This window comes from Pristiophorus japonicus, chromosome 5, assembly GCF_044704955.1.
Source record: "Pristiophorus japonicus isolate sPriJap1 chromosome 5, sPriJap1.hap1, whole genome shotgun sequence".
Taxonomy (NCBI): domain Eukaryota; kingdom Metazoa; phylum Chordata; class Chondrichthyes; family Pristiophoridae; genus Pristiophorus; species Pristiophorus japonicus.
The window spans coordinates 19,064,376-19,081,591 of NC_091981.1; the positions used below are offsets into that span (position 1 = coordinate 19,064,376).

Below are 17,216 nucleotides of genomic sequence, written 5' to 3' on the forward strand. Positions count from 1 at the left end.
GGCAGATCCACGTCAAAAGGCATTACACTACAGCTGATGAAGAAGGTAGCACTGAAGCTGGCCATACCCAACCGCAACATAGCGCTTGTTAATACTCCAAACATTTGAAAATGCGAGACAGTGATTAAAGAACGGTGCATCTTTTTGATCTTGATAAGCATGAACTTGTTTTTATATTGCCAATTCAATTTGTCACTGAGGCTATCCATCACAGTCACGGTTGTATGTATGTTAAAGATGCTTTTAAGTGACAAAGGTAGTAACTAGGTCAGAAAGTGGCAGATGGACTGAAATAGTAAGATAGATGTGAAGCAGAGGCAGAGAAATGTTTGAGGTGAGATAAGTCACATCAACCACAACAACTTGTATTTATATAGCGCCTTTAACATAGTGAAACGGCCCAGGGCGCTTTACAGAAGTATTATGAGATTTAAAAATTTTACATCGAGCCGCATAGGTTGAAATTAGCGCAGGTGACCAAAAGCTTGGTCAGAGGTAGGTTTTAAGGAGTGTCCTGAAGGAGGAAAGAGAGGTAGAGAGACGGAAAGGTTTAGGCAGGGAGTTCCAGAGCTTAGGGCCTCGGCAACAAACATCACGGCCACCAATAGTTGTGCAATTATAATGCTCAGGAGAGAAGAATTAGAGGAGCACAGACATCTCGGATGGGCGGGGGAGGGGAGGCGCAGTTGCCGGGCTGGAGGAGATTACAGAGATAGGAAGGGGGCAAGGCCATGGAGGGATTTGAAAATAAGGATGAGAATTTTGAAATCGGAGCATTGCTTAGCTGGGAGCCAATGTAGGTCAGTGAGCACAGGAGTGATAGGTGAGCGAGACTTGGTGCGAGTTAGGAGAGAGAGAGAGAGAGAGAGAGAGAAAGAATACCAATGTGGGAATGGTCAGGGACATAAGGATCATTGGGAAAGAATTACTCTGGGCGCATCAACATCACAAATGCATTCGTAAAGATTTCCTCTGGTCAGTATTTCTTTTTGAACATGGTTACGTTTCACGATGATAAGCGTACTTTATGTTCTTTGGGTATGATGTTCTGATCATGCTTATTTTGAAGAAAAATAAATTTGTCTTATTGCATTGTTGGTAAAGATCTAAAGATATTGGGACCTACCGACAGTCTTGTAGTGTCTATCGTAAGAAGGACACTAGAGCGTGAAGTACAGCAACACGGTCGTGCGGGTTGTCTTATGAAGAAAGGTTGAGCAGATTGGGCCTCTACGCATTGGAGTTTAGAAGAATGAGAGGTGATCTTATTGCAATGTATAAGATTTTGAGGGAGCTTGACAGATGCAGAGAAGATGTTTCCCCTCGTGGGGAATCTAGAACTGGGGGGCATAGTTTCAGAATAAGGGGGAGCCCATTTAAAGCGGAAATGAGGAGGAATTTCTTCTCTGTCGGTCATGAACCTTTGGAATTCTCTACCCCAGAGAGCTGTGGAGGCTGCATCATTGAATGTATTTAAGGTGGAGAGCGACAGATTTTTGAATGATAAGGGAGTGAAGGGTTATGGGGAGTGGGCGGGGAAGTGGAGTTGAGGCCAAGATCAGATCAGCCAGGATCTTATTGAATGAGGGGCCAAATGGCCTACTCCTGCTCCTATTTCTTATGTTCTTATGTACATGTCTGGGACTCCAGAATTTACGTGATGTAGCTAGTATTATTGGGGAGAGAACAGAAATAATTCGACACAGAGCTAAGGGGGAAATGTTCTGATTCCAATGGTCAGAAACTCATGTAAAACTTGCACCTGAGTTTTCGATGAACGCTGCCATCGACAAGACTCCACGCCAATCGTAAAATTACAACTTATTTCATTTACTTCGCTGGAAGCAATGTCATGGTGGCTTAAATAATTGAGCACAAACTGCTCGGTCTGCAGATATGGGAAATATTTACAATCATAAAATGAAGATAAGAGAAACAAGAAAAAAAGCAAAGATCTTGCATTTATATAGCGCTTTTCATGACCTCAGGACATCCCAAAGCACTTTACGGCAGATAGTGGTAACTTGGGAATGGAGCTGGCTGAGGGATAGGAGGCAGAGAGTAGTGGTGAATAGATGTCTTTCTGACTGGAGAGAAGTGTGCAGTGGGGGTCCCACAGGGATCGCTATTCGGACCATTGATCATCTTGTTCAGAATTTGGATTCTGTTGTTGTTGTTGCTGTTGTTCACATCCTATCTGAATCGTGTTCATTCTGTTAGTTGCCGTTTGTTTCTGCTGATGTTAAACTCCAGCCTAGTTGAAGTGTTATTAATATTTTCATATTTCAAATAACAGTGTGTTGATATTTGATGTCTCCAAGATAAGAGGAGACTAATTGATGTCCTGTTTCTGACTGCTCCATTTTTGATCGGGGTGGAGGAGCAGTGAGAGATCGGGGCCCAGGAGCGTCATGATTGGGGCCCAGGAGAGGCAAGGGTTCGGGGCCTAGAAGAGGCGAGGACCCAGGGGCAGCATGGGCCAGCCCACACTGCGATCTGGATCAAGACCTAGCTCTGTCAAGCCCGTGTAGTGGCTGGTGTGCAACGGCCACCCCACGTTAAAAGAATCCATGTACAGGCATCTTCCACCCTTCAGGATGTAGTTCGGGACCTAGGTTATCAGGACCCTCATTGAAACACCTGTGAACTCATCTATTTTTGGTGTGGAAGCAGGTCATCCTCAATACGAGAGACTGCCTAATACTATACTATACATCTTGTTATATATAAGTAACCTGGACTTGGGTATAGGGAGTACAATTTTGAAGTTTGAGGATGATACAGAACTTGGCAACATAGTAAATAGTGAACAGACTAGTAGCAGACTTCAGGAGGAGAGGCAGATTAGTGAAATGGACAGATACGTGGCAAATGCAGTTTAATGCTGCTGAGTGTGAGGTGATGCACATTGGGAGGAACAACATGGAGAGGCAGTATTATCTAAATGGTATTTTGTGTGTGTGTGGGGGTGGGGGGGGGGGGGGGTTACAAGAGCAGAGGGACCTGGGGTGCATATTCATAAATTTTTGAAGGTGGCAGGGCAACTTGATAAGGCGATTAAGAAAGCATATGGGATACTTGGCTTTGTAAATAAGGCCATTGAATACAAAAACAAGGAAGTCATGCTAAACCTTTACAAATCATTGGTTAGGCCTCAGCTGGAGTATTGTGTATAATTCTGGTCGCTATACTCTAGAAAGGATGTCAAGGCCTTGGAGAGGGTACAGAGGAGGTTTACCAGGATGATACCAAGGATGAGGGACTTCAGTTAAGTGGAGAGATTGGATGAACTGGGATTGTTCTCCTTAGAGCAGAGAAGGTTAAAGAGAGACTGAATAGAAGTATTCGAAATTATGAGTGGTTTTGATAGAGCAAGTAGGGAGTAACTGTTTCCTCTGGCAAGTGGGTCAGTAATCAGAGGGCATAGGTTTAAAATAATTGGCAAAAGAAATAGAGGGAGAAATGAGGAGAATTTCTTTCACACAGAGGGTTGTTAAGATCTGGAACGCACTACCTGAAAGCAGATTCCATAGGAAATTCCAAAAATGACTTGAACATGTGCTTGAAGAGGACTAATCTGCAGTGTTATGGGGAGGGATGTGATCGGGGCCCAGGGGAGGTGCAAGTTTGGGGCCCAGGGGCAGCACGGGCCAGCCCACACTGCGTGCGCGCTGGCTCCGTGCAGCAGAGCTGGTCTCCAGTCGTCTTGAGTAACCCTTGCCACTGGACCAAGACCTAACCCGTGTGGTGGCTGGTGTGCAACGGCCACCCCACATCAAAAACATTCACGCACAGGCATCTTCCACCCTTCGGAATGTAGTTCGTGTTCCTTCATTGAAACACCTGTGAACTCGTCCTTTTTTGGCGTGGAAGCAAGTCATCCTCGCTTCGAGGATCCGCCTGTGATGATATGGGGAAAAGGCTGCAGTGTAGGACTAAATTGGGAGTTCTTTCAAAGAGCTGGCAGAGGCACAACAGGCCGAATGGTCACCTGTGCTGTAAGATTCTATGATTCGATGTTGGCACTTTCCCCCCTAAGTGGCCTGGTGTTTCCTGGCATTGTGTGCTGCCTTCTCCTGCAGGAACAATACCTAATGTTAATTGGCCATTGCTGTATCCAGATCATGTGGTCACTATCTGACAGACGTTGAGGAACCGATGTTAGGTAGAAGGGTGCAAGGACCTAGAATGGGAGATCTCAATATGCTCGCATGCAGTACAGGTCGTGAGACAATTGGTCTCATTTGGTCAATATTTAGCGCTCAATCAACATTATTTTTTTTAATTATCTGCTGTTTGTGGGAGCTTGCTATGCGCTAAATGGCTGCTGCGTTTCCTACATTACAACAGTGACAACAATTCAAAAGTACTTTATTGGCTGTAAAGTGCTTTTGGACGTCCTGAGGTCATGAAAGGTGCTATATAAATGCAAGTCTTTCTTTTTCTTTCAATACAACAATCTAAGTAGGTCAGAATAAACTTTGCCAGAAAGGTGCAGAGCACAGGCTAATACAGTAAATGTTGAGGTGATGGTTTTTAAAGGAGGGATATTTATCCATTCCCTCTAAACATTACGGGGGCCCGAGGGCTCAATAGGACATCGATGTAGGGGCAAAAAAAGCATACACTCTACAGCACTGTGCAACTCTGGGTCAAAGTTCCCTCGCCACTGATTCCATCCCCCTCCCTGGCTATGGTCTCCGGCTGAACCAGACTGTTCGTAACCTCCTTGTCGTGTTTGACCCCGAGCTGAGCTTCCGACCCCATAATCTCCATCACAAGAAAAGACCTACTTCCACCTCTAACATCGCCCGTCTCCACCCCGCCTCAGCCCATGAGCGTTGCCAAGTTACTTAGCTTCTGGGGCAAGGAGCATGGTGATGCGCAAAGCGCTTTGCTTGACTATTGAATCAGGGAATAGTCATTTGCTTCCTTGTCCTCAAATTTAACCCCTGCCATGCCTGAACAGGCAGGAAAGGGTCGGGCGAGAGGTTAAAATGGCGGAAACAACGTTCCCACCCCAACCTGCCATGTTCCCGGTCTCCGCGATATTAACGGCGGCGAGTATCGGAGCTGACGAGTCTCCTGTTAGGTCGAGGCGAGCGGCGCATGTATCTCTGTAAACAGGGGTCCTATGATGCAATTGGGGCCTCGATGTTATTTTAATTGGTGCAGCACAGAGATCTGGTGCAGCATCGCTGGGAGAACCCTGGTGGGATTGGATCGGCACTGTTCCATGTGCTGGATGTAAAGGCGCCACGACGACAATACAGTAGTCTTTCACTGCATTGCGGGCTGTGACATTGCAGGCAGTGGTCTGTTTTTTTGGAGGGAATTTACAGCTTCTTCCTAAAAAGTCAGGAGAAGTCAGTGGGCCCACCGACTACGCGAGGAGTTTGAACACCAAGACAATATGCACAATGTCCTGGCCAGCACGCACACCAAGCTGGATGAATGACTGGGCAAGATGGAAGACTATCTCTCAGATGAATACCTCCAATTCAGATGGTTAGCTCCCATCACTGTCTTGGCCGATGTAATCGACCAGCCATGGTCATCAGAAAGGAAATAGTGCCAACGTGACCTCCGCAATGGAAATTTTGTGTCCCAAGGGCCGAGCGACATGGGGGATTGTCTCCGATTACTCTGATTGGTGTGATGCCCAATGCAAGGTCCATCATTCAAGCAACTCAGTGCTCAGGGCAGGATGGTCTTGAGGATAAGAATGTAGCCAGCTCCGAGGGAATGCTTTTGATTCTGTGTATGAAGACTGACCGCTGGCCAGCACTAGGGGACGTCAGATTGAGGCCTTGCTCTGACCCTTTCCCAGATTTTTGCCCCCACATATCTGGCCTCCAACTGGCATGACTCACACTCTTCTCGAGGGCAATTAGGGATGGGCAATAAATGCTGGATTTGCCAGCGACGCCCACATCCCAGGAACGAATGGAAAAAAAAACCTCTTGTCCCACTAAATTAACCAATCCCGAGATTTCTGCAGGAGTCGGCCTCCTCTGATGCCAGCGAACATAAGTCCCGCCCCACTCTGCTGCAACATCGGGTGCCGAGGAGTTTTCACAGTCCTGACTTTATAAATTAGATTTTCCTGCTTCTGCTTATTTTCCCCCCCCCCCTCTCTCTGCTTGCCTGTCTCTCTGCCGCTTTATCATAATCAAATGATTTATAGTGCTTCAGTATTTGCACAACATCGAGTGTCAATAAAATGTGAATCCAAGCACAGATTCTGTTTCTCACTTGTTTACTTTTACTAACCGCCTTCATCATTAATGTGTCACTGTCATACGCCTTTAATTCAGTAGATAGATGTGAACATCAGTTCAAACAGCAGATGTCAATGTATGCAAATATCTAGCTGAGTATTTATGATTTTTTTCATCCATTAGTGTCAAAAATTATGATAGGCGGAGCTTCCTTAACATTTACTTACCAAAGTCAAGAGACCTACTTTGTGAAAAATGTGTTGGTGGACACACTGGCCAAATTAAACAAAATAAACAGGACTATTTTGGACACACACATCCAACTGCATTATCATATTAGAAAAATAACAGGGCTCTAAGATGACAAGAGAATAACATCTTGAGCCAGGGAGAATGCTTTTTGCACACCCATTTTATGTCCCCCCCCCCCCCGCAAAATCACAAGTTTCACCCACTGTGGCCGATTTTAACCCTACTCGCTCAGCAGAAACCTGGCGGCGTGAGCAGTTAAAATCGCCCTGGCTCTTACCTGTCCGAAAGCTGCCATGATTGCAGCACCTGCCATTTTAACCTGCTCTCCTGAGCAGGCAGCAAGGATACTTGCCCGGAGCCAACAGGGTCCTTCTTTACATAGGCACATTGCAGCCCGATGACATAATTGAGACCCGACTGTAATTTTAACTCTGGCCTGAGCGAGCAATCCACCTGGAATTATGTCCAAGTAGAAAGTAGCTTTATATTTATAAATTATTCTTTATGTTGGGCCATAGATTGTGGCCTCTCCAGGTGCGTATGGTGAGTTACGTACTTGCAATCTGTCAAAATTTCTTCTGACAGATCGAATGAATGCAAAGGTAAAGGGCCTCCGCGGGCGGAGAGTTGGGCTATTTGCCCAACTCCTGTCCAGCGAATGTCCTAAAAATTCTTACGCCTGTTAAAAGCAAGTGTAAGGCCTGCTTTTACCAGCGTAAGAGTTTTAAAAGATAGAAAAAATTATGACTAATTTTTACATTAAAAACCTTGTTCGTTAAGGTAAGCTTATTTTTAACACTATTAAAACATATTAAAAAAATCAAAAAGATAACAATTTTTCTAAAACATTTAATTTAATTCAATTTCTATTAATTTTAAATAAGTGGGCTGTTTTTTAAAATTTATATATTGTGTATTGTGGTTTCTTTGTTTTTGGGGGGGTATTCATAGTGATGAGAGCTCCGTACAAACAGAATTCACCATTACAGGTACTATCAATGAGAAAATACTTCATTTCGATTGGTGGGCCAGCCCACACCATCCCAGGAGGGGCTTACACTCCTGGGATACGTGGGCCCCTGCGCTGGTCTGCGCATCTCGGCCTCGGAGCGCAAGTGTTCATTCCTCCGGGACCACCGGGTATTTTTGTAACTTGTTTTGCGGTCGGAGGCACCCGCCCGCGGGAAACCTCCTCCTGCAACTTCTGGCCCGTTAACTTGTACTTTTGTTAAACAATGCAAAGTTAGAATTCTATTTGTTCCGCAAATTTCTAGCTACCCTTTGGATAATATTACCGATTAGGTTATGCATTTTGTTCTGGCAATAAAACAGTCACTGGCCTTGAATTTGCATAGGGGTTCTCCCAGTCTCCTGCCATAACTTTGGTGGGAGGTGAGTGGAGCACCCGGGGAACTGGTGAGAACGGATGAAACAGCTATTTATATTGTTTCTTAGGGCGGGCGTCTACTCGTCCCATAAAATGTCAATCCAAACACCGATTTATTGTCACTTGTTTACTCTTATTAACTGTGTATCATTAAAGTGCCCCTGCCACAGGCCTTTAATAGACAGATTTTCGCATCACCACAAACAACCGATGCCAACTTATGAGATTTGCAAACCCCCCATAAGATTTCCCAGCCGCCATTGTTTGAAGCGACGCGCCAGCATTAAATTCAAACAGAACCTCAATTTTGATGTTAACGACAACAACTTGTATTTATATAGCGCCTTTTATTCATAAAACCTCCCAAGGTGCTTCACAGGAGCGTTATCAAACAAAATTTGACACTGAGCCACATAAAGAGATTAGGGCAGGTTACCAAAAGCTTGGTCAAAGAGGTAGATTTTAGGGAGCGTCTTGAAAGAGAGGTAGTGAGGCAGAGAAGTTTACGGAGGGAATTCCAGAGCTTAGGGCCTGGGTAACAGAAGGCACAGCCACCAATAGTGGAGCAATTATAATCATGGATGCTCAAGAGGCCAAAATTAGAGGAGCGCAAATATTTTGGAGTGTTGTGGGGTTGGAGCAGATTACAGGGATAGGAAGGGACGAGGCCATGGAGGGATTTGAAACCAACGATGAGAATTTTGAAATTGAGGCATCGCTTAACCAGGAGCCAATGAAGGTCAGTTTTGGTCTCCTAATCTGAGGAAGGACATTCTTGCTATTAAGGGAGTGCAGCCAGGAAAACACACTTGGAGCGTTTCAGCCTGAGTTCCACTCTGCCTAGGCGACTTAGAACCTCTTCCAAGTTGTGTAGATGTTCGATGGTGTCACGGCCAGTGATCAGGATGTTGTCTTGAAACACAACGGTGTGTGGAACAGATTTCAGCAAACTCTCCATATATCTTTGGAAAATGGCTGCAGCCGAGCGAATCCCGAAAGGGCACCTGTGGTATATAAACAGCCCTTTGTGTGTGTTGATGCACGTCAGTCTTTTCGAAGATTCAGCCAGCTCCTGTGTCATGTAGGTGGAGGTTAGGTCCAACTTGGTGAACGACTTCCCCCCCCCTGCTAACGTTGCGAACAGGTCATCCGCCTTGGGCAGCGGGTACTAGTCCTGTAGTGAGACTTGGTTAATCGTTACCTTGTAGTCTCCGCAGATTCTGATCGTGCCATCGCTTTTCAACACCAGAACAATTGGACTGGCCCACTCGTTGAACTCGACTGGCAATATGATTCTTTCGCATTGGAGTCTGTTTAATTCAATCTTGACTTTCTCCCTCATCATGTACGGAACCGCCCGGGCCTTTTGATGGACGGGCCGTGCATCAGGGCCAAGATGGATCTATACCTTGGCGCCTGTGAAGTTGCCGATGCCTGGTTCGAATAGCGAGGAAAACTTGCTCAGCACTTGAGCACATGAGACACCACCCACTGAAGATAATGCTTTGATGTCGTTTCAATTCCATCTAATCTTTTCTAGCCAGCTTCTGCCGAACAGCGTTGGGCCATTGCCTGGAACAATCAACAATGATAGGTCATGCACAGCTCCCTCACACGATACCTTCACTGCCACACTTCCAATGACTGGTGTAGGTACGCAGCTTTGCATTAATCGGGCTCAGTTTGGGTCTTTGTGCTTTGTGCTTTATTGCCCCACAGTTTCCTGAAAGCCTTCTGACTCATTATTAACTGACTCGCATCCGTGTCCAACTCCATGGAAACTGGAACTCCATTTAATCTGACTTTCATCATTATAGGAGGGCTCTTGGTGGTGAAGGTATGTACCCCATACACTTCTTCCTAGGGTTGAGTTGCCTGCGCTGCGTGATCTGCACCGGATTGATCATCCTCTGCCACATGGTGTGTCACAGCACGTTTGCACATTCGCTGGTGGTGCCCCATCATTGCGCAGCCTTTGCACACATAGTGCTTGAATCGACATTGATGGGCCCAATGATTACCCCCGCAGCACCAACACGGTGCTAATGGATTCACAATCACCCCCGATGGCAGACTCTGAGTCATCACAGGTCTTGCAATCGCAGACATATAGGCCCTGCCATATGCAATGCGGCCTGCTAGCGATGCTATTTTATGCACAGTACTTGCCGGTGAGCTTCGATGTTGAGAAGATATCTGTTTGGTGTTATCGTCCGTGGCCATGCATGTTGGGCGATCGCGATGGCCCTGCTCAGGTCTAGGGTTTCGGCAGCCAGCAGCTTTCAAAGACCTGAAACGAAAAAGTCCCGCAGCATTTGCCCCAACGCAGCTCCAAAATCGCAAGGTCCCGTGAGGCGTCTCAGGTCGGCGACATAATCCGCCACGTCCTGGCCCCTGAAGTGATGGTGTGTGTAAAAACTATATCTGCCCATGAGGATACTCTCCTTTGGCTTGAGGTGGTCCCAAACCAGCGTGCTCAACTCTGTATATTCCTTGTCAGTTGGTTTTGTCGATGTGAGCAGATTCTTGATGAGGCCGTATGTTTTAGGCCCACAGACGGTGAGGAGAACCGCCCTGCGCTTGGCCGCATTAGTGTCTCCTTCCAGCTCGTTGGCCACGAAGTACTGGTCGAGACGCTCGACGAAGGCTTCCCAATCATCACCCTCTATGAATCTCTCTAATATTCCAACGACAGCCATGGTTGTGTGCAGATTCGTATTCTGCTACTCGTCGCCAATTGTTGTGTATAGAAGAACTCCACGAAGCTGAATACTGTGGGCTATATTTAGTGTGACCTTAGTCTTTTTTATTACAACTCTAGAGTGCCTAAACAACATGGCAGCCAACCTTTTATACTGGCCCTGCATGTGTGTGCAGGTGACTATTAGGACTCCAACAGTCATGTCCTCTGGTGGCAAGTATAACATAGTTCCATACATAACACAGGTTAATAAAAGCTTTAAAAACATTGTTTTACTGAAAGCATTAGATTGCCAGTAATGGCTAATTCAGAGGATTTGGAGTCATTCATGAATTCAATAACATGAAAAGAAAGCTCTTCATTTTCCTAATTACTTTCTTATGTGAAATTTTATGATCAACAAGGCGAGGGGAGTGATGCCAGGAAATGTAACACTTATTATTCTGAGCAGCCAGTGTCTGCATCAAACAGTCCCAAGGTCACGTACAATATGATTAGGTACACAGTGAAGTTTCCTCTGCTCTGACCCACCAGAGTGTTCCAGTTCAAAGCTCAGAACACAATCCTCTACAGCATCACAGTGAGGATTTTTACATTACCCAAACTCAAGGGAACTTTATGCCTTGCATATGCCTTGCAGAGGACACTAACAATATTATGCCAGTGGATAGTCAAGGGGCTATAGGGGGGGGGCGGAGGAACTTAACACAATCTCAATCACTAAGGAGGTGGTACTCAGTAAGATAATGGGACTAAAGGCAGATAAATCCCCTGGACCTGATGGCTTGCATCCTAGGGTCTTAAGAGAAGTAGGGGCAGGGATTGTGGATGGATTGGTTGTAATTTACCAACATTCCCTGGATTCTGGGGAGGTACCAGCAGATTGGAAAACTGCAAATGTAACACCCCTATTTAAAAAAGGAGACAGACAAAAAGCAGGAAACTATACACCAGTTAGCCTAACATCTGTGGTTGGGAAAATGTTGGGAGTCCATTATTAAAGAAGCAGCAGCAGGACATTTGGAAAAGCAAAATTCGGTCAGGTAGAGTCAGCATGGATTTATGAAGGGGAAGTCATGTTTGACAAATTTGCTGGAATTCTTTGAGGATGTAACGAACAGGGTGGATAAAAGGGAACCAGTGGATGTGGTGTATTTGGACTTCCAGAAGGCATTTGACAAGGTACCACATAAAAGGTTACTACACAAGATAACAGTTCACGGGGTTGAGGGTAATATATTAACATGGATAGAGGATTGGCTAACTAACAGAAAACAGAGAGTCGGGATAAATGGTTCATTCTCTGGTTGGCAACCAGTAACTAGTGGGGTGCTGCAGAGATCAGTGCTGGGACCCCAACTATTTACAATCTATATTAATGACTTGGAAGAAGGGACTGAGTGTAATGTAGCCAAGTTTGCTGATGATACAAAGATGGGAGGAAAAGCAATGTGTGAGGAGGACACAAAAAATCTGCAAAAGGACATAGACAGGCTAAGTGAGTGGGCAAACATTTGGCAGATGGAGTATAATGTCAGAAAAATTTGTGGGCAAAAATTTGGCAGAAAAAAAATCAGAGAGCAAGTTATTATTTAAATGGAGTAAGGTCGCAAAGTGCTGCAGTAAAGTGGGACCTGGGGGTACTTGTGCATGAAACACAAAAGGATAGAATAGGTACAGCAAGTGATCAGAAAAGCCAATGGAATCTTGGCCTTTGTTGCAAAGGGGACGGATGAGTTATCCCCAGTGTCCCGGTCAATATTTATCCCCCAATCAACAACACAAAAACAGATTATCACATTGTTGTTTGTGGGAGCTTGCTGTGCGTAAATTGGCTGCCGCGTTTCCTACATTACAACAGTGACTACACTCCAAATAGTACTTCATTGGCTGTAAAGCGCTTTGAGATGTCCGGTGGTCGTGAAAGGAGCTATATCTATTCAAGTCTTTCTAAAGAAATAATACAATATATATACAATTGTTAGGGCAGTACATGGAACATGGAGGAATGAATAATGCAAATCCTGTCGATGCCTCCGTACTCTAGTTAATTCCACTTTGGAATGTTGTCATTGATAATTTACTTCAACTGACAAACTTATTAGTTTTTTTTTATATACATAATAGTAGATCTCCCATGATGACAAAATAATTAGGTTGGAAGACTGGACCGCTAGATATTGGATGAAATTTAAAGTAGAGGAACGTCTAGTCTTCCCATTGGGGAGTACGGATAAGGAGAGGAAACTTGCACTAAGTGGTAGATTAAAAGATGGAGTAGGAGAAGCAGTTAGAAGTTCAGTTGCACAAATATTTTCTTCTAAAGTAGGACACTTGATAAAGCTGTAAGAAGTACACTGAGGTAAGGTTCTATAAATAGGGAGACAGAGCACAGAAATAAAGACCGGGTAAATCTTCGGGGCTTTTCCTGCTCCACTGCCATAACGTAGGCGGGAGTTTCGCAAAATCCCCAAGGAAATTCCCGGTGGAAGAAGACTGAAGTAGAACTCAAGCCCCTGTGGCAGGGAAAGGGGCAGGTCTGCAGGGCGTATCTTCCAACAGGCATTCCGAGAATTATATGCTACATTTTACAGGGAAGCACAAAGATCTTTTTTTGCAGAATTATGTAATTTGGTGTCTATTTTGTTATAAATGTTATTTTAACTGTGCATACGAATTTGCGTGCAGAAGGAAAATAGCAGCTGGAAGCAGCTTAAAGAAATTATTTGAGTGATTTGATGTCTCTGTTTATAAGACAGTCTGTTCCAGATCGGAATTGGAAAATTAAGCAAATCAGTGTGATAATCTACACACATCCAGGTTATTGAAGCCAATCGTTAACATGTGACAGGAAGGTTTAGAATCTGGCATCCAGATGTAAAGTGAGAGAGATTTAGGGGGAGAAATTGGCCTGCTTTCCACCTCCTGTTAGCGCCTGCAGGGGGCGGTAATGGGGCGCTAAGGGGTTACCGACCGGGCACGGCAAAATCACCGACACCCGCGAACTTCCCCGGCAGTTTTGCGCTAACGCTTACCGCCTCGCTCTCTTGCGCCCCAGAGATCGTGACGTCATCCCGTGCACATCGCCCCTGTTCCCGCCCCGGATGTGATATTCGCTCCCGCTCCCTGCAGCATCGCCGGGCGTCAACAACGGCAGCTGCAGGAGGCGTTGTCACCTCGGCTGGCCGCTTGGGGAGCGCTAATTAAAGGCAGTGTAACTATTTGTACTGCAGTTTTTTTTGACAGACATGCGCCTATCAAGCCCCGCCCTCCCCGTCAAGCTCCGCACCCTCCAGACTGTTCCGGCCCCGAATCATTCCCTCCACGTGGTGCCGAGAAGTAGGACCTGAGGCCCGAGACTCCGCTGAGGCCCCGACTCTCTTCGCCCGCTCTGACCCCGACCCCTCTCGGGCGGCAGCGATGGGCAGAGAAGTGGCAGGGGACCGATAGGGGAGTGGAAGAGACTGGGGGAAGAGAGAGAGATAGAGAGAGAGAGATTGTGGGATGGGAGGGGAGAGAGGGAACTCTGGGAAGACGGATCACGTTCTTCCCACCCCCTACAAGGGGCATCGTTGGAGTGGATGATATCCAGAAGTCACAACACTGTCACTATTCACTTCATACCCAATAAACCTGTTAACAATCCATACACAATGTCTGCCCCATCTATGGTGGGGTGGGGCGAAGGATGCACCTGGACTGGGGTAAGGCACTTTGGCTGGGGAAGGGATGTACTTAGACTGGGGTAAGGCACTTTGGCTGGGGAAGGGATGTACTTAGACTGGGGTAAGGCACTTTGGCTGGGGGAGGGATGTACTTGGATTGGGGTAAGGCACTTCGGCTGGGGTGAGGGATGTACTTGGACTGGGGTAAGGCACTTTGGCTGGGGAAGGGATGTACTTAGACTGGGGTAAGGCACTTTGGCTGGGGGAGGGATGTACTTGGACTGGGGTAAGGCACTTCGGCTGGGGTGAGGGATGTACTTGGACTGGGATAAGGCACTTCGGCTGGGGGAGGCATGCATATGGACTGAGGTAAGGCACTTCGGCTGGGGGAGGCACTTTGGCTAGCCCTTGCTGTCTTCTGTCCTCTGTCGCTTCAGGAAGTCAAAATGCATCGAGTTACAATTTGCAAAGTCAGTGAGACGTTGGGATGGACGATTCCAGTTACACATTCCTGTGAAACGTCAGTGTGTGGCTTATCCTCCAAGTGGACCAATCATAGACAAAGGGTGGAGCATGGTGGCCAGTTTTGCAGTAAAATAAGTGCGTCCAATTAAAGGTGGTGGTGGTCAGGTAGGGCAACAGTTCTGTCTTGTAAACAGATACATCAAATCACTCAAATAATTTATTTGCGTTGCGTACCGAGGTTTTTTCCTCATGCTGCCTCTGGTTCCCATGGTAATGGGAAATGGTTAGCACCACGCGCCCCACATGGGAGGCTGCGCACGATAAGCGTGGACGGTGTACGCGCTGGGGATTGTCATGGAAATTCAGGCAGTCACTGGCCACAGTTTTCGGACCATTTCGGGCAGGTGGTTTCCCGCCAACAGTGCGAAGTTGGAAAATTGTACCCAAGACTTTTAATGATATAAATTGGCTGCAACTTCCTATTTAGCTTTGGTTGACTACTTTTGGCATTCTTGTTTTGACTTTGTATCCAAAAATCATTATAAATGAAAAGCTTTTTTTTTTAAACAGGGAATTCCAGCAGAGGCTGAAATGCCCTTAAGGTTCAGGTCGCCTTTCCGCTTGGTGTGTGGAAACACAGTTTTATTTTATTGCACGATCAGTATTTCAGAGTACGCTCTGCCATGAAATATGTTCCCATTGAGTTACAGTGCCAGGGTGGCTTTTTCCAGAATGCTTCTCACAGGCGCAATTCTTTTGGGGCTGGTATTTCTAAACCTAATTCATAATTGATGTGCAGAAACAAAGCTATTTCTATTGATATATATGAGATTTCACAACGGTGCATTTTCAATAGTTCAGGAAACCATCTTGTAGTGCTTAGCTTGCACAGCGCACATGTTCTAATCCAGAGACCATTCTCTGATGGAGTGTTGAAATGTTGCTTTGCTATGGCGACAGACCCAGCAAGATATTTCCCCAGGGAGTGAGTGAGCCTTATGAAACAACTGTTGCAGCGAAAATGGTTCTGATAAGCAGCGACAATTATCTTTGAAGAACAAAAATGCTATGTTTGCCAAACAGTGTGATTCATGTGCACCAGGAATATTTCAAATGCAACCTCCAGAGTAACATTTGTATGAAACAAAATACTGAATTGGGTTCGGCCTCAAACATACGCTATGTATATCACCTTATTACTGTGCTCATTTCAATGCAGTTGAAGCATCTGATACAGATGCATTTTTATTTCCTCATAAATAGAAACTCAGTCGCTTTAAGCCGTCTGCCCTTTGAAGAAACAGTAGAGTGTAAAATGACTATGTCAAGCACTTCTGCTGCTAAGCAGTCAAACACTTTCAAAGTAAATGATTCTCATCAAAGTTGTTGGTGTAATCTTTGACCTGCTGAAAATCTACATTGTATACATCCATACGTGCAGGGCTCGTGAATTTATAAACACTGCTCAATATGTAGCCTGAGAAATTCGGCCGTGGAGCGTCCCGCTGACGTCATCACTGCCACGCTGACATGGTGATGGATACCGCCCCGGACCCGACCCGATCCCGCCCCTACATAGCCTCAAACAGCCCCAAAGCACTGGCAGGCGGGGTCAGAGTTAAAGAGCCGAATTTTCTGATACTTCCCTCCGACTCTCACCAGGCGGTACATTTCCGCTTAAATCGAAGTGCCTTCCCCAATTTCTCACTGAGGGCAATTTCGGCCCCCGTCTTTAATCCACCTGAGTTCCTGATTGGTAGGTGTAAATCGGCAAATGTTATCCTGCACAGCGAATCCCACAGTAATTATCGACTTGTAGCTAAACCTCTTGTAAAATCTTGGCTAATTGGCTTAACAATTTCTCAGGCAGCCCGACTAAGTGCGATTACGGGAGAAACTAGCTCTGTTGCTGTTCTTCCTGGGTGTCCTTGACAACCCCATGACACCAACCATGGCACAGTTGAGCAAATAAATTGAGGTCGGCAGCATTAGAGCTTTTTTAGGAACGTTGCTCTGTTGCCAGTCTCTAGGATGGAACACATGATCAACTTGGTCAACTTAGCAAGCCCATTTCAACAAAGAATTGTGTGAACAATGATCATCGTCGTATTTATTAAAAACAGATCATCTGTGACTGGCTACCAACATGGGACAATGTAGACAACAGCAATCCACAGTTTAAAAACCTCTATGAATCAATAAGTCAGTTCTGCTGACAGGAATAGAACTCTTCAAATTCAAACATAAACCAATAAATAACTCCAGATCCTGGAAATCACTTATTTTTCAAATTCAAGTACTCCGATGATGTGCAATTGTTATGATATATATAAAAAAAACATATTTGCAATTGGCAACAGATCTGGGTTTCATCAAAGCATTTTCATGTAGCGGTGCTAAAAAGAAAGTGGGAAAAGCTCAAAATGTAAAATATAAAGAAAGTAATGAAGATACACAACATGTTGAAAGCATCTGAAAGAGGAAGATTAACATTCCTGGTGTAACGGAACAACAGGATATATCGT

At 45.5% G+C, this 17,216-nt stretch overlaps 1 protein-coding gene across 3 annotated transcripts in view; it reads left to right on the plus strand.

Annotated features, from left to right (window-relative positions):
* Positions 1–17,216, plus strand: part of LOC139263749 (coagulation factor XIII A chain-like) — a 134,980-nt gene that overhangs the window by 18,649 nt on the left and 99,115 nt on the right. The window lies entirely within an intron of this gene.